Genomic DNA, 18,055 nt, shown 5'->3' with positions numbered 1-18,055 from the left:
TAATTTTACCTTGCTCCTAACTGCTGTGAGCACGCGGTGTTTTTGAAAACCCTGCACACATGCTCGCTAAATTAACCCTCGCTCAGACACAAATCCCCCCAAACCAGGCTCCAATCCAGCCAAGCACAGTGGTCTTGCTTCAGTGGGTGTCAAAGCCGAGGTTCCCCTGAAAGAGCAGGTCATCATTTCTCTACCTCTTGAAGGCTCAGATCAAGCTTACCTAGGGGAAATACCATGATCACCATGGTGGCTTCCTAGTTGCTCCTGGGGAAGACTGCTCTGCTGGCATGGGTAGTACCTGCGTAGGTAATGCATAGGTAACCTTGGCTTTATGCCCACTTTATGGAAATAGGAAACTTCTCCCTAGCTCACTCCTGGGGCCTTAGGGCTGAGGGCAAGCAAAACTCGGGGGCATCCGAACCCCAAGCCTCCAGCCTTGGGCCTGCAAGTAGGATGCCTGCCAAAGGATTTGGGAACATTTGAAGCCCCAGATGGGGGTGGAGGATGTTTGCCGGGAGTAAGGCCACTTATGGTTCTGGACTGATTCACGGATTTGGAACGGATTTGGCCAATTTGTCTGGAAATACAGAAAATTAAAAAAAGGGTCCACGGCAGTGAGTGGCACAGCATAGAAGCCAAACGGTGTGGCTGAGTCAGTCCCTCATGGCCATTGCTCTCGTGAAAGCAAAAGATCCCGGCCCCTTAATGTAGCGCATTGCAGTTAGCGATTCAAGAAGAGACATTGCTGCAGATGCGGGCTTGTGTCACTTCCTCCATTTGGCTTTTCTGTGCTGAGCCTGGGAATCGTTTGCAAGCATTAAAAGGGCCAATCTATCGAAACAACGTGTGCAAAAATAATGTGCTGATACTGCTCTTCAGTGTCCTTCAAAGCACTTCTTGTTATGCACCTGAACTATCCCAGCTCTGAAGGGGGCGGAGGTGGGGAGAAAAATTAATGTCTTCTAACATGCACCATATGCTTACAAAAAATACTGATGAAGAACAAGCCAGATTTTCTTCCTGGAGATGGGTGTGTATCGGAAACTCTGCTGACCACCTGGGACCAGTGCACCGGTTGCCTCGCAAACACTTCAGCCATAATAACTACAGTAAGAAGCCCGTAAAATCAGAGGATGGACACACTGACAACATCTGGGTTGCTTTATGCCCCACGGAAATGAAAAGCCGCTATTCCGCTACGCAGGAAACACACCAAAAAGGTGCGAGGAAGGACAAAGCTCTGCTCCTGCTGCTGGTCACCGAACTGCTCCGGGAGCTGGATTCCCCATCCGTAAGGGGGGCTGGCACGTACCTGCCAGGAGAGTAGTGAGGTTTGACATGGTTTTAAAGTCACCTCAGCACATGTACCCACTGGAGGACAAGGTCTCTAGATGCCGCTTCATTAGGTACACGCCTCGGCGGGGGGGTTCAGGAGGGGTCAGGGAGGTTCCTAGATTCGAAAGATAAAGCAAACATGTCCCTGTTTCTAACTAGCTTATTGTGCCCCATAACACAGCAAGTCTACAGAGCACAACTTGTATCGGAGATGCCATTAGACCCTCCAGACTGATTCATCCCACTCATTCCCTTTCCTCCAAAAAAATGCTTGGGAAAACAGGTGCATCTTGCAGCACATGAAAGAGCCCAAATCCATGCTCTGGGGAACCGAAGTGGGAAAGCACTGCAGCACACACACAGATGGCGTCTAACTTCAGAGCTACACGAAAATCCCACAGGAATTATGTCCAAATATTCCTTTTGTCACTACATTACCCGCAAATGAAACCAAAGAGGAGCCGTGTGTGTCTGGATGTAATCAAATACGTTCACATAATGGGAGTGGTGGATTTAGTACTGTGAAAGGAGCTGTAGCAGCAGGGCTAGGGCAGCACGTTGCAGCCATATTGTGAGCAACCCCCAAACGCCATCCCAAGCGTGACCCGAGAGCAACCCTACGAGGGCCGGTTTTGCAAGCAGACCATTATCTTCCTGCATCTTTCCAGAACCTGGCAACAAGGCAATGCCTTCTGGTGACAGCGGGGATCTTTTGCAACATGAATAATCATTTATGGAAAATAAAAGGACACCCGATGGCCAGGTTCACACGAATCAAACAGCTACGACCTGGCATTAAATTGCACTGCCCCCTGACTTGCGTTCGACTTCCACCAGCCACTGGGGTTGGTTAAGTACCTGGACTCCCTATTCAGATCATAAACCAAACCAAAGCCAAATAAACATGTTCGCAGCAATTATGATGAGAATCCAAGCAGCATTATTCTCAGTCAACCGAATGTCACTCCTGTCTCACCATTACATGATTTGGGGAGATGCAAAGTGAGTGGGACAGAGCATCCAAGATCACGGTGTTGCAGTGGCATGTGTTCATAGTTGTGGAGGCACACACATTGGTGGACCAGTGCTGCCTGTACGTTGGAGCTGGAACTGGCTTGCTACTTTTCATGGATTTCAAGTTTTCCTTCTGTGCAAGTGGTGGGTGCAGGGGTTTCGCTGGTGTGCGGTGGAGCCGAGGTTACAGCCCAGAGCTCTGAGTTACTCTGGCAAGAGTGACAAACGTGGAGGTGTGGGTTAGTTGCATGATAACGCGACGCTGCTACAGCTCACGAAAGGTTGGAACAATCTTAGCAGAGTTGTCATAACGACACAGGCCAGGTTTCATTGCACTTGTAACCAAAGAGAAACTATTAATATGCCAATTCCCATCTGCAAACAGATGTAGCCGAACGCTTGGAGTGTGTGAAAAGCTGAATGACTTACCATATGCTGCGCACGATGGCTTTGGTAGGAAGTCCGCAGAAGATCAGCTGAACGGCGTTTCTCCTGATGAGACAAAACCAAGAGGTGAAAAGAAGAAAAACACCCCTAAGCCAGAAGATAATCACAAGGATGCATTGTTTTAAATCACGAGGGGATGCAGAGCATGGAAACACATGAAGAATGAAGCAAATACAGACTGGCAGGGTGTTTAGGCTACAGTGCATCTGTCTTTTTCCAAGGCAAGTGAATGAAAAAACAATTTATGGGGACCTCAGGATTATTACAGATGTGCCGGAAGAGTCCCAGCAGTGTACGGAGAGACCTTTCACCTGGGGCGGGGTGGGGGGGACCAGCTTGTTTCCAGGCGGAGGTCAAGACGCTGGCCAGGTTCCAGCTGGACAAAAGGCAACCCAGAGGTGCAGCCTTGAGGGCTGAGTGATATGGGTGCTGAGGCATAGCACCAGGTCTGAGAGACCGATCCTGCTTTTAGTGCAGTGCACAACATAAAGTCTAGTCCAGTCCCGCCACGGGGCAGACGTGGCAGCCGGTGCAACACGGCATCAGGCGAGGGATGCAGAGACACGGGTGCTGGTCGGGACCCACAGTCTGCCACTAGCTAGGGCTTTGCCTCTATTTCCATTCCCACCTTTCCTCTGCCTACTTAGGTTGTAAGCACATTGGGGTGGGGAGTATCTTGCATGAGGGGCTTGTGCGCTGCCTAACACAGCGGGGTCCTGGTATTAGTTGGGGCCTCTAGACAGCAAGATAAATCTGCTTGTGCTTATGCTGGGTACTCCAGATGTCCACCAGTGTAAGAGCAGCGGTCCTGTCACTGAACACAGATGTCTAGCAGTGCATTTGTAAAGCTCGTTACCACACGGAAAACAAACATCAGCTGGCACCGTCAGCCATGTACCTCCCAGCTTCTCAGAGCCGAGTAAGCTCGGCTGTAGTGAGCCCTCCCAAGCGCCAAGAGTTGCCGTCAGAAGGTAGGCTATTAAAGCACACAACAGTATTGTCCGTGTGTGGAGCACGGGCTCCGAGAAAAACCATGTAAAGGCGAGTTATTGCAAATAAAAGCAAAGCAAAAACAGCTTGAAAGTACTGCACCATGACTATTAATGAAGTGGTGGAAAATATCAATCATTGCATCGCCTCTGAAGCTAGAAGAACGAGGAGACGTTATGTTCCAAGCGTCAGGAAACCACAGGGCCCTGGTGCCTAGTTCTGAAAAGAACAGTGTTTGGATCACAAGGAGGAAAGCAGAGCTCGCTCAGAAGAGACAGCCAGAGGGAGGGTTTAAAAATAGACGCTTTAAGTTCAAGGGGAAAAAAAGGAAAGCGGTGCCTGGCTATTGTAGCATGTGGAAGCAAGGATCAAGATACTAGTCTCCAAAAGACTTGCAGAAGTCTTAACCAGTTCTGTGTCATCTGGGGTAGGGGCGCCTGGCTTAGAGGAATGTAATGGGATCTAAGCCTATCACTTGTAAATCATTCATTCAAGTTCATCCTGAGCTTTAGGAGTAGTTGCTTTTGGGCTGGTGGTTGCTCTGCAGTCTAGGACGACGGTCCTCAAACTTTTGGCGAGTGGTTCCAGAAGCGGTGCAGGGCTGGCCCATGGGTTTCATCAGGCCCTGAGCAGCCTTGGCAGGCATCTGTGTTCTGGGATTGGGCGCTAGCACCTGTGCCCCTCCTGCTCTCGGGGATTGGTCTCCGTGTTGTCCCCACTGGGATCAGGCCCCAGGCTACACACCTGGTATAGTGCACTGGGCCACGCTATGCAGCCTGTGGAGCTCTCCATGGGTCTGGAAATTTGGAATCAAGGGAGCACCTGCTGCCAAATTTTTGGACCTAACATGACGCCAGGGAATGGATCTGGCCGCAGGGGCTGGGGGTTAAGCATCCCTGGTCTTGGAGAAATAACCTTATGGAGTCTGTCTCGTTCCCGCTCCCCATTGTCTGTGTACACAGAAACTGGCATTAGCTAGAAAAAGTCAACAGACATACCCCAGATTAAATGGGTTGTTACAGCTGAACTTCCCAGTCCCTCAAGTAAGGTTGAGGTTAAGACGTAGGTCAATGCAGAGACGAGCAAGGACATCTTCAACATCCTGTGCAAGGATGTAGATCCATCATGAAGGCACATATGGTGAATTGAACATATACTGAATAGACGTACTAATCCCAAAACAATTTATCTGTAGTGCTTCTGCATCCTGGAGTATCAAATCTAAGAGATCATGAGGAAGGAAATGAGTTTCTACTCCCCCAAACTTCAAAGGAGCCTTGGGTACCAACAAGGGTCTGCCATGCACACCAATGCTGGGATACCGTTTGAAAGATGCAGATGGCCACGTGTCAAACAGGGGAGAAGAATCCCTCCCTGCGGCACTCCTGGTATTTGCTAAGGGAAAAGGGGGTGTGAAAGAAGAAGAAAAGGCCTGGCTGATACTCCTGATGAGGCTGCCTGGTTTTATAGCCCCCAGGAAATCACCTCTGAACTAGCATCAAGCCTGAATAGAAGTAAGGCATGCTAGATGCAGCAGGTGCAGCTGGCAGAATATAAGACATTTCCGGCACAGAGATATGTAAGTGAGCCCTTTCTTCCAGCTTGTTTAGATACATGAAGATCAACCTCCTTCAGAATCCAGGAGCTCCAAGTCAAAGGAGTTAGACGAGATTATCAAGACTACCTTTGCGAACGGTGTTAAGCAAATCAGCAGTGGCTGCCAGTGTGTAGTGCAATTTGCTTTGCCACAGTGAGCTGCTTGTTTTGGGTAGGAAGTCCTGTGCTCCCTTTGCATCACGGACACGATCCTTTGCAGTTAGAGGAGCGCTGGGAGCTTGGCAGGTAGCTCAGTATTGTCACTTGTAGCAGCTAGGATGGGGTGGGCAATTATTTCAGGGGTGGTGCAGGGCTGCTTACCGAGTTTTCGGAAGCTATCGAGGGCCACATGACAGGCAGCCAAGGGCAGAAAAATATTAATTTTCTGAATTTTTTAGGGGCCCCATGGCCTGGCGGGCCACATTTTGCCCACCCCTGGTCTAGGAGCTCCAGGAACAGGACACAATTGTGTTGGGGGGCCTCTGCCCCAAAGAACGTACAACTCGAGTTGTTTTGCCTTCCCTTTTGTACAGCACCTAGCACATCTACCCCTTCCTAGTGCCCTGCCCTGCTCACTGTATAAAAAGGGTTAGGAGAGCCCCTAAGGCGCAACCTCATCTCCAGGTCATTCATGGCCCCTTCCCTACACATACATTATATTGTCCTTGCAAAGTCAATCACTCCATCTAGATCTTCTGAGTCCCCTAGCTCCAACAAGGCTTTTGATACCGCTGGTGCTGATTAAAACAATGTACAAATGCCTTAACATAATCCTAATGGCAGAGGAGCTCTTCCTGCCACATCATCACTGGTGGAAATTTTTAAGTTATTTATGCACTTGGAGGAGAAGTGAGCTTGTTTATACATGGCAGCCTTGGTACTGCATCTCAGGGAGGTAATTTAAAGCAGAGGCTGGACTTCACACAATGACCCCCTTCTTAAAAATAAATGTAGCATCAGCTCGAAGTAGGGGCTTTTCCCTAACAAAGTATATCATTTGAGGGCATTAAGTAGTCCAAGTCGAGATGAAGTCACCTGACCAGGTACAGTCAAGTCACTATGTTGGCAATGCAAAAACGAGGTGATACATTCTTTAATTCATTGCAGAAAAGAAAGACTTGCTGTCAAGCTTCATTTGCTTACTGTTGGTGGGATATTATACCATCAAAACCAACCCACTGAGCTGTTTGTTTTCATCTCTGATTGTACCTGGTTTTGCTGCTTTTGCTGCGCTCCCTGGCCAGGCAATCAATTTGTGATAGATGGGGCCTGTCAGTTCATAAAGTGTGCTGATTTCATGCAAATTGTATGAATTCACACTTGGGCCTCTGCCAAGGGGCCTTAATAGGACATTGTGAGAGACACGATAAGATTACTGCCCTTTTCAGTGGATGCCTTACACAAGCACCTTGCTTTCAGCGAGGCACATCTGGGCAGGCAGCTGTGAGACCAAGATCAGCGATGACTCTCGGAATAGCGTGTTTATGCCCGGGGAAGTACTAAGCTCAGGGAAGTCAGGGGCTGCACCTGCATACGGGTAGAGGTCATTTATTACCTCGGTTCTTGCTCCAGCCTACAAGGAGGAGGGAATTGAAGCCACAAAAAAAATCAGACTTGTATTTTTTGGTGCCAGAGCTACAAAAAGCAGTGCAGTTTCCTAAACCTGTGTGCCGAATGAGGAGTTACAGGAACGCACTCCAGCCTACCCCACAGGGGCAGAATTAAGTTTGCTTTTGCATGGTCCTACTGTCAGTTGAAGAACTGTTTCAGTGTGAAAATTTGTGGCATTTGCAGGATGAATGAACAGTAAAAGTGGGCCTAGGGATGGCTAGTAAGAGAACCAAAGTACAGGCTAAGCTTCTCACTGGGTTGACTGCCAGGGTGCTGAGAAGTTTGGAGAGCCCCTAAAACAGCTTGGAAACACTGAATCTAAATGAAGACTCGGGATTCCCATTGTTTGGGAAAAGTTAATGTTTTGTTTGATTTCAGAATTTTGTTTTTAAATTTATTTTAAATGTTGGATGGTTTCACAGCACGGATTGGCCATCTTCCAACTGTGCTATTTAACCTTTTGGATTGCTTGAGATTGGCTGGAAATCTCATGAGAGCCGGCCCTTTGTGCGGGACAGCTGCTGCTGTGCTACCACCTGCCAGCTGGACCCAGTGCAGCACGTGAACAGCGAGCTTCTCCTGGAATCCCTGGCCAGTTCCAGTGGAACTGAAGAGTATAGCAGCAGCTACAGACTTAGAAAATAATGGAGAGTGGGAGAGGAAACAAGATGGGCACTGGTAGAAAGTGGCAAGACTCTGCTTATGAGGAGTTGGTGTTGTTTTTTTCTTAATGTACGATACATCTACTGTAAATTATAGTCCCCCTTATTTCCAGTGGAGGCTAGAAAGGTATTCCAGAGCAAACATGGCTGCCATTTCAGAAAAGGATGTTAGCAAGTCAGTCTCATGCCCACACTGCAACAGGTATTTCCTGGCATAACTTCATAGGGCACCTGTACATGTCATGGGGTTTAATCCTCATTAAATTAAACAGGTTTATAAAATTTAAACTAGTTTATTTTGGAGTGTTGCATCAGTGTTTGCATGTACTAGATTTTCAAATGAATTAAGCTTTGGAGTGTCGCACTAGTGTTTGCATGTACTAGGTTTTTGAATGAATTAAGCCTGGCCCCTGGCTGGTGCTGCAGGAGAGTGGGACGGTTCCATGCTGCCATCCTAGCCTGGTGCCCCCATCCCATGCCCTGCCACGCAGCTGCGGGAGCAGGGAGGCAGCACACGGCACAAGAAAAAAAAAAGTGGCAGCAATTCAAAGGGGTGAACTACAAAAAAGCCACAGCACAATCTAGTGGACAAAGAGACTCATTACACATCTTTGAGTGCCTTTGTGTTTGCACACAACAAATCCATGGATGCGTTGCTTTAATTTGAGGTGAGCCAAACTAAACTATGTCTGAGGACTTCTACTTTAATGCACCAGAAAGACTTTTAAAGTGTCTGGAACACCCACTTGTGCATAGTCATGCCATTCCAGTGCAAGAAAGTGCAAAAAATGTGGCATGTACAAACGCCCATAAAAGCATAGGAAGACCCTGCTTTCTATAACCTGCTGCCATCACAGATATTTATGTGAGTGGGAGCTCCTGAAAACATAACCTGCCCTCGCAACACCATCAGGATTGTAATCCCGCCATCCTCAGAGTTGGTATGCCAGAGTTGATTTTTTGAGAGACTTGGAAAGATGCACAGTATAAACTATAAGTCTTAAGGGCAATGGTGTTGAACCAGTTCTTAGGCTGTACCATCATATAATAATAGCTTATAAAGGCCCTCAGAAAAAGCAGCTGGCATCGGATTCCAATTCCAGCCATCTAGTTTGTTTTTCAAGAGAACTGCTGTGACCGTACTGAGAATACAGGCACGGCCTCTTAATGGAAGTGGTATTTTTGCTGCAAGGAGGGCATCACTCAAGGTTGATGAAATGTGCATTTGGAAACTTATGGCAAAGGGACAAACTCCTTCCATGATGCTGGATTCAAGGAAGCTCCCTTTTCTAGTGTACATCAGAGATGTCATCAAGAGCTGTGCTGCAAGGGCCTTAATTATCTGGAGTAGCGCCTTATGCCACAAGGTGAACTCTTTGGGACTCCAGGAATAAAGGTGTCAATTCTGGTCCTGACACCATAGAAATGACCCCCTGACATGGGAATCTAGGTTTTCATGTCAAAACTGGCTCCTGTGTATGACTAATGGGCTGTACCATGACCTAGGTCCCAAACCACCTGGACTTTGGCGCTGGATGTAGAACAACCTGAGCGCCAAGATCCAGCCAATTTTCACTTTCAAATAGCACTGAGTCCAAGAGAAATAAATGCCATTTCAACATAAGATGGGACACAGATTTCTTCTCCCCCTTCTAATACTGCATTTCTGGCAACCCTTAAAACACTCTTTTAATAAAAGGGAGGCCTTTCTGATCCTGACTGTGGTGATTTATATGGTGAGTGCAGCTATTCACACCATGGGTGTTGATCAGAAGAGTAAAAGCCAGAAGAGCCTGAGGCTGGGGACGGGGTCGTGGAAGTTGAGAAACGATTTGGGATGAGCCTGCTAGATCTGCTGATCAGTCCGAAGGACAATTAAGCTTCAAAGTACAGAAAGCAAGTCCAATGCCAAGACGAAGGCGTGATGTGCTGCAGTGGTGTCAGTGGGCTTTGTTGCTGGCAGCTGTTATCCATCACTGTTTCCATTTTCCCTCTGACTCTTAACACTATTTCAACCCTCAGCCTAACGGCTCATAGAAGCATTAGCTCAGCACGCGTGGATTAAACTCTGTCTCCCAGTGACAGAGAAAAGGTGACACTTGGTTTTCTGATCTTTGAACATACATTGCTAATGTAGGTGGCAACCTGTCCCTTTCCAGGAAATGACTGCTGCTCAGGCTTTGCTCAGGTCATCCATCTTAAAACCACACATTTGTCTGCATTACACACACCAGGGCTATAAGAATTATGTGGATATATGGCATGGCTTTCCTGCATTTTCTTTCCCCAAATTACCAAAAGCGAGTGCATACATGAACATTATTATATTATAGGCCCACATGTGTAGAGAGGTTACTACCATCTATGCAAAGCGAGCAGCAGCCCATGTAGACTCACACTGAGGGATTTCCAACTGCCTTGCAAATGATAAACCTCACACATGGTGTAGGATAGCTGCCACATTTCCCGGTTTTCAGAGAAGACACCGTTTTATAGATTACAGAGGAGTAGCATGGTGCTAACAGGATGCACTCCTTTTTGTTGGGGTTGGGCCTGATTCTGCAATGTTCACTTACACATAAGGCTGGGTGCCCATTTTTGGACAGGCATTTCAAGATGCCCTCTCTCTCTCTCTCTCTCTTTTTTTTACAAGTTTATACCTTTTTTCCTGTAGAAAAATCATATTTCTGCATACATCTCAGGGAACCCTTTATCTTCATTGTGCAGGGAAAGAGTTCCTTTGACCAGGAACTTTATCAGGGATGAATCTGGGCCAATGACTGCAAAGGTGGAGAAAGATGATAAATAGAAAAGTAATTCAGTTCCTAGTCGTATGTTTGGAAATGCATCTACACTTTCTCAGCATAAGAGCAGACGGAGGCAAAGCCAGGAACCACTGGAGTTAATGGCACGGTGCACTTAGATTTCACTGAGACTAGCCCCAGTGGCCCTGAACTTTGAGTATCTCTACTGCCTGCTCTCTCCGGCAGCTGGAGGGAAGTGGGTGAGGGAAGAGCAGGTGACATTGCTCCAACAAAGCAGGTCTAGGGGCCATGTCTATGCCTGTTTCCTCTTCGTGCAGCCATGGCCATGGAAGTGTTTTGCTGCCTGGAAGTTTCATAGGTAAGATGGTCTTAAAGGGAAGCATGTTTTTGCCTTCTGTGCTTCACTGAGGAGCACAATGAGAAACTTTATTAATTAAATTAAGGCTTCTAGATGTATTGTCTCTTACAGTTGCTGCTAAGATGAAGGATCTTTCTGCATATGGATAAGAGCAGCCACCTGCACATACCTCTTAGCAAAACTTGCTAACTGCAGCCTCGGCTTCACCAGGATCCGCTGGCTGGGAACTCGCTCTGTTTTAGGATCCAGAGGGTGGTGGTTGACAAGAGTCAATCATTGTGGTGCGCTGTAACTAGTGGGGTCCCTCAAGGCTCTGTCCTTGGGTCTACACTATTCAACATCTTCATTAATGATGTGGACATTGGTATAAGAAGTGGACTGGCCAAGTTCGCCGACGACACCAAACTCTGGGGTAAAGCGTCCACACCTGAGGACAGAAGGGTGATCCAGGCTGACCTCAACAGGCTCATGAAATCGGTGGACGAGAACCTGATGGTACTTAACACCGAAAAATGCCAGGTTCCCCAGCTTGGGAGGAAAAACCTGCTTATAGGCTTGGCAGTGCTACGCTGGCTAGTGCTATGGGCAAAAGGGACTTGAGGGTCATGACTGACCACAAGATGAACATGAGCCTGCAATGTGATGCTGCGGCTAGTAAAGCAACCAAAACGCTGGCGTGCATCCATAGATGCTTCTCCAGCAAATCCCAGGACATCATTCTCCCCTTGTACTCGGCCTTGGTGAGGCCGCAGCTGGAGTACTGCGTCCAGTTTTGGGCTCCACAATTCAAAAAGGATGTGGAGAAGCTTGAGAGAGTCCAGAGGAGAGCCACGCGCATGATCAGAGGTCAGGAAAACAGACCTTACGACGACAGGCTGAGAGTTATGGGGCTCTTCAGTCTGGAAAAGCACAGGCTCAGGGGTGATCTGGTGGCCACCTATAAGTTTATCGGGGTGACCACCAGGATCTGGGGGAACGTTTGTTCACCAGAGCGCCCCAAGGGATGACTAGGTTGAACGGTCACAAACTCCTCCATGACCGTTTCAGGCTGGACATAAGGAAGAACTTTACTGTCTGAGCCCCCGAGGTCGGGAACAGTCTGCCAGCGGAGGTGGTTCAAGCACCTACTTTGAACAGCTTCAAGAGAAATCTGAATGCTTATCTTGCTGGGATCCTGTGACCCCAGCTGACTTCCTGCCTTTTGGGCAGGGGGCTGGACTCGATGATCTCCCGAGGTCCCTTCCAGCCCTGATGTCTATGAAACCTCTTCTTACAATGCTTCCCAGAAGCCAGGATTTTGCATGGATATAGGCTAGGAAGGGCCTCTCTCGTCATCTAGTATGACCTCCTGCATAACATGGGCTGAAGCATTTCAGGCCAAAAATCAGGAGAATTTGGCTCAAAATTGCACAAAGGAGACTTTTTGGGCAAATACAGGGAAAACTAAGATTTAAACCCTCAGCTGATAAGCTGTGTGGCACCAGTCAGATACAATGAGTGTCTGCACAAAATGATAATGGCCAATCAATGACTGCAATTTCCAGGCTGGGTAGCAACATAATCATTGTAAGAGAACAAGAACTTGGATGAATAATGCACGTGCTATTTTCTCTACAGAAGATAACTGGTTTTATTGGGCAGAAGGAATCCTCTTGAGATGGCTTGGTATGTCCTACCTTGCTTTTAAAATTACAAACAAAGCACCAGGACAAGGAGACATTTTCCTGGATTTCTTTTCTCTGTTTCCATTGCTCATTCTTATTGTAATTGCATCTCTGCCTCAGTAGCTAGGATTTTGTTCCAGACTTAATCCTGTCTTCCTGGGTTTCAAAGCTGCAGCAAGAACATTTCCTTTCTCCTTCTCGTTCTTCTCGTAAACCCCTTCCGGCCATGAGCTTGGATATTTTGTTTCCGTGCCCTGGCTCGGGTATAATTTGGTTTCAGTGAATACTTTCTGGCAGCAATTTTCCAAGCTCATCTGACCGTGTTGTCTTCAAACCACAGCTGCTCCTTTGCTCCCAACTTTGCCCCTCCATTTGTGGATGCTCGATGCTTTCCCCAAGTCCTCCTCTTCGCATCCAAATTCTCTTGTGAAATCTTCAGACGCTAGTCCTTCCCAGCTGGACATGAAGAGGCTCTTCGCTTTTGCGTCGGTCTTGTGCATCTTCTGTGCTCACTTTATTGAGCCAAGGGGATGATTCATAATCCTCAGCTTGTCTGGGTCGCGTCAAGGAGTATTTCTGATCAGGTCATTATTTCTGCAAATTTGGTCTTGGTTCAAGAAATGCTTTTTTCATATATTTTTTTTACTCCGTGGTTTCATTTGGCAACATTCAAAATTCTGGCTGCATTGCTACATTGTGACTGGTCCGAAAGCTTGTGACGTATTCTTTCTGCTTTCTGGATGGATGAATGAATGCGCGTGACATTGCAGTCCAGATACATAGGGAGTGCTGAAATGCATGTCACAAATTTGCATATTCAAATGAGCATTGGCAGTAAAACTTGATCATCTTTCATGATCTTTCAGGACCCAAAAACCAAGACTGTGTGATTTCAAGTACTGGTTACTTCTAAACCTAGCACCAAACAGTCCTAGGCAATGTAGGGCAATGCAAGACAGCTCCCATCCCAAATAGGTGACAGCTCAGAAAGGTGAAATAAAAGATTGGAAAGGGACAGCTATGGATCGACTCCTCTGATAAGGGGATGTTTTTGGTGAGTAAACATGTATGTTCTGGCACACTCGAGTCAGCTCAAAATCCAGGGCATTTAAAAGATACTGGAGCAAAATCATCATATTGATTTTGGTTTTGGCCAGAATCCCAGGTCCCTAATTAAACTTCGCTCTTCAGCTGGAGACTGTGGCTAAATCCCGAGTAACTATCACCTTCACGGGATTCACCGGGAACTTAAGTCGGTATAAATGGGGCTCCATTCAAGCCTATTCACTCCTTGTTCCTCGTCTTCTCTAATTGCCCAACCTTTTAAGCCAGTGAAACTAAGGCACTTCAAAGCAGCCCTGAGCTACCCCAGCACAGGAATGACACCGCATGGATATGCTATACTACACGCTGCAGCTCCCACGTGGATCGTACTGGGGTATTTTGCATTCTTACATTAGGAACCCAAACCAGTCGTTCCCTATCTGTTGAATGGGAAAAGTCTTCCTTGTTTTTCAGGAGGAGCAATATTTGCAGTGGAGCCACTGCTGCCTGATGATTGGAAAGGCAATTTAAGGGGAGGCATCCAGTAGCTTGCAATAAAGCTCCACTGCACTATATTAAAAATTAACTTTGCTGTTGAGAGCCAGACAATTGCATACTGAATTAATAATGTTATTTATTACGCTTAACTGCGAATAAGTAACGCCTAATCATAGCTGCACTTTAAATCAACGCTGGCGTCAAGAGCTCCGCTCCAACAATTCTTCACGGAAAATGAAGAGGTGGACTGAGGAGCTGGAAGAGGAGAGAGTGCGAATGTGTGAAATACAGTGGATTTGGTCACAATAAAGTTATATGGTCTTGACTGTTCATTTGGCGACTAATGCTCCAGCAACACTTTGCCTTTGGAAAGCAGTATTAGCTCCCAAAAGACTGGCGAGGGGTTGAGCTGCTCTATGTTCTGGAGCAGCTTAACTGGTGTTTTTTTTTGTCATAACATTTTTTAGGATAAAAAAAAATGATGAAGCTGGGGAAGTTGGATGGAAAATTCTAAGTTTTTTTGGTAGAAAACCTCCTGAAAGTAAAAGCGTTGTCAGTTCAATTGCTCGGGTTGTTGAAATCTTCCCCAGGTTTTTGTCTGGCATTGAAAACCAAACCATTGTTATGGGAAACGTGATGTGGAGAAACTTCACCTTCTGAGAGGTCTCCCACAAACAATCCTTTGCAGCTCTACCCTTTCCTCTCCTCATTTTGGAGGGGTGCCAGGAACTTCATCCCTCCCTTTCCCTGCTGATTATACAGTGGCCAGCATTTTTCTCCATCACCCCCGGGGCATCTGACAGAGACACAGGAACGTATCCTACTACTGAACACCTTCCCTTTCACCGGGAGTCTGAGCCCCAATGTTGTTGGCAGCCCAGAGAACAGACCTGATTTGTTATATCTAGGGCAGGGGTGGGCAAAATGTGACCCTCCAGGTCATTCTAGCTGGCTCGTGGGGTCCCTAAAAAATTTAGAAAATTAATATTTATCTGCCCTGGACTGCCTGTCATGCAGCCCTCGATGGCTTGCCAAAACTCAGTAAGCAGCTCTCTGCCCCAAATAATTGCTCACCCCTGATTTAGGGAGATGCATGTGAAAGCGAGATGCAACATAAAACCCTCGGTGTCAAGCAGCAGGTTCGCAACTGCACCCTGTGCCACCAGGAATATCTCCGGTCTCCGAAGGCAAACAGCTATGTGTCAGGTCATCTTCATCGGCCGGCAGAATTTTGCTCAGATGATCAATGAAAAATAATTCAGTACAAGGAAACCCACTCAAAATCAAGCCTACTTGAAGACTCGGTTGCTGTTGAAGAAGGTCTCACTGTTCAGAGCTAAAATTAGTTCCTTTTAATGCTTTTTTCATGAGAGCCACGATACGCCAGAGAAACATCACCTTGGAAAGGCCTGTTATATGACTTAAAGAAGCCCAAACATCTGTTAGTTTGGTACATGAAGTGTTGGAGACTTATAGCTCCTTTGTAAACCTCTCGGCGAGTGCAGCTAAGTGTTCCTGGTTAAACGACCCCTCTTGTCAGATATTTTATCTGCTTGAATAGGAAGTGTTCAGTAAAGTGTGGAAACAGCTGGCAGAGCTAGTGCCTGCCTGTGCTAACAAGAACGTGTCTTCGGGAAAGCAATGCTACTTTTTCGCTGGCCATCGCTAGCTTGGCCATGAAAAGTTCAGACTGGAATATGAAACAGGTTTCCATGGCTTTAAAGGGTGAGGGTATCCTAACCTACCGCAGAGGAGGCCACAATGTTTTTGGTGCCACAAGTTAAGTGACATGGGCTCCTCGAGTGCCACCCCAACCCCCTTTCCCTGCCCAATCTACTGCTCAGCTTTCTGCTTCCTGCATTGTACTCCCTGCCCAATCTGCTACTCTGCCTTCTGCTTCCCACCCTGTGCTCCCATATCCATAGATCTGTGGATCCGTAGATGTTAGGGTGGGAAGGGACCTCAGTAGGTCTTCGAGTCCGACCCCCTGATCTGGGCAGGAAAGAGCCTTGGGATCGGACGACCCCAGCCAGGTGCTTGATCTATTTACTGCTCTGCTTTCTGCTCTCTGCTGTATCTGCAGCTGTGCTCCCTGCTCCCTGTTTGATCCGCTGTAGGCCGATACTGAGGCTGCCCCTCACCTAAGGTATTCAGGTACAGAAAAAAGGAGCTACCTCCCTTAGTACTTGGCTCTTATGTAGATAGTGCTTTTCATTGGATCTCAAAGCCCTTTATCTATTGCTCTCCCCATTTTACAAACAGGGAAACTGAGTCACGCAGAAGAGAAAGACTGGCTGGTGGCTACCCAACGGGCCAACACCACTGCTAGGAACAGAAGCAGGTCCCTTCAAGCCCTGGCTACTAGACCACAGCACTTACCTGTAGAAGAAAAGCTTTAGACAGACGAGACAGAAATGAAACATGCTCAGAGCCTTTTCTTAATGCTTGATTTAAGTCTTATGCTGCTGCTTAATTAAAAATAGGATAGGAAAGTAGAGAAAACCTATAGGGAGCTGGGATTCCCGAGATTAGTGGCTTAGCAGTAGCACTTGTATCATAATGAATCCTTTGTGTGCAAGACGGTTTTGTTTTTCTAGTCCTCGACCGCCAAAGAGGGTCTGGGAAATATACCCAGGTTGCAACGTTTCCCCTTGGCCTGTCTTCCAAGAGCAATACTTCTCTTGTGAAACAGCCCTGATGGTGTTCAAAGGGAATTCCCCAGACTGATCCTCCCACAAAGTATTTCACCTTTTCTGTCGGACTTCCCACCACCTCACAATAATTTTTCCTGTTGCTAGGCGCAGCGTGCCTGGTAGGCCAACCCTCGGTTGACTTCTTCGGTGCTGTATCTATTTAAAACGGCAGATTCCAGATTGACCCAAGTCATTAACCAGTCCAGGTTTGGACCTGTGTCCGCATATCATTCACACTGCTTGCCTGGGTCCAGCCTATGCATCAGTGAGTCACCTGTATGGACCGTGCCAAAGAGGCATTCAGCTCACTGGCAGCACAGCAAATATCCTAAGGGTTAAGTCTGTCTCTCACTCATCATAACTGCCTCAAAAATGAGATGCTGTTATACCACTGGCCTCTCTCTTTGATCTTTTCCAATGGAACAGGAGCACCAGAATTTACATTAGCATTTAAAACCATATGAAACACTGAACAAGCTCTACCTTGGCCTCTCAGGCAGCTGTGCAGAATAACAACCCAGCTCTTTTAACTCAATTCCATACGTTCCTCCAGGCCCATGAACAGGAACTTTATGATACACTGGAAAGCATGAAGTATTAACTGTCAAAAAGCTATACTGAAATCACTGAGAGCCTGGGCTATTTCCTTGCTGAGGTATGTTTATGTAAATCCAAATAAATACGTTTAAATGCAGGCTTTCTTGAATTCTAGCAAAGTTGATTAAATCTGCTTGTAAGATGTGCTAGGCTGTGTGTAACCCCCTGAACTCTAGAGAGTTTGCCTTCCTTCTCCACAGGATACTTTGCCATATTTAATGGCAGAGGTTTTCAGTAGAGGCTCTCACTTTACACATGCTAATTAAGCTTTTCAATATCCCCTTTGGGCAGGTATGCATTCAAATCTCTCTTATAGAGCAAATGGATAATCCCTCACTGTCAGCCATAGAGGATAAGTGATTCAGTGCAGATAATGCGCTGGCTCGGTGGCAGATTCAGGATGAGAACCATCTCCCGGAGCCCTGCTCTAACTACCCAGTTACAATGCTGTGCAGTACTAATGGATGAATTTTATAACATTGGGACAGAAATGCAGGTCACGCATGCCCAGAATAGGCCAATTAGCTAAGAAGCTCAAGGTGGCAAGTCATTCAGTGAGGGCTCAGTGATTTGTCTACACTGAGTGGTTATAGCTTTAACTGCACTCTGGTACAGATTCCTTACTTAACCTGTGAGCCTCCCTCTGTCACAAAAGGGGTTTTAATTTTATATCAAATAATCGCTCTGCGTGGCTTGTCTGAGCCACACATTCCTCCGTACGTAGTTGCATGGACCCACTCACACTTTGGACAGGCGGCCCAAAAGGCCTGGGCCCTTCTGG

At 47.0% G+C, this 18,055-nt stretch overlaps 1 protein-coding gene across 1 annotated transcript in view; it reads right to left on the bottom strand.

The window, feature by feature from the left end:
• CCDC92 (coiled-coil domain containing 92) overlaps positions 1 to 18,055 on the bottom strand; it is a 91,966-nt gene that overhangs the window by 67,382 nt on the left and 6,529 nt on the right. Inside the window, exon 2 of the mRNA XM_090062522.1 lies at positions 2,779 to 2,841. The gene's annotated coding sequence lies outside the window, so the exon portion shown is untranslated. The remainder of the gene's footprint in view (positions 1 to 2,778; positions 2,842 to 18,055) is intronic.

This window comes from Crocodylus siamensis, chromosome 9, assembly GCF_052110815.1.
Source record: "Crocodylus siamensis isolate JL-2025a chromosome 9, ASM5211081v1, whole genome shotgun sequence".
NCBI classification, from domain to species: domain Eukaryota; kingdom Metazoa; phylum Chordata; order Crocodylia; family Crocodylidae; genus Crocodylus; species Crocodylus siamensis.
This window is presented reverse-complemented; position numbering and strand designations above follow the sequence as displayed.